Genomic DNA, 360 nt, shown 5'->3' with positions numbered 1-360 from the left:
AACTTCGAATTCAAAAACAATATCGAAAATTACACCAATTACTATTCTAACGAAACAAGGAAATATACATATTTTTTCATATATGTATATTTTTCATTATTATCATTATTCTTTACATATAAGCACGAATTCTGACATGATGCACATTTGTCGTGAAAATTGCAAGGTTGGTCATGTCATCTTGCAATTCTTCAATTTATGTTCATGTTTTCTCTTGAATTATGATATGAATAGATAATGATATTGATGCAGGATAAAAATTATTGATTGGTCTTGAAGGATATATATATTTTTTACTCTGATGATATTGATGATAAGAATTGGTTGATAGTGTGTGCGGATTTTCCTCTTTCTTGAAAT

The sequence above is a fragment of the Penaeus monodon genome, chromosome 32 (genome assembly GCF_015228065.2).
Source record: "Penaeus monodon isolate SGIC_2016 chromosome 32, NSTDA_Pmon_1, whole genome shotgun sequence".
NCBI lineage: Eukaryota > Metazoa > Arthropoda > Malacostraca > Decapoda > Penaeidae > Penaeus > Penaeus monodon.
This window is presented reverse-complemented; position numbering follows the sequence as displayed.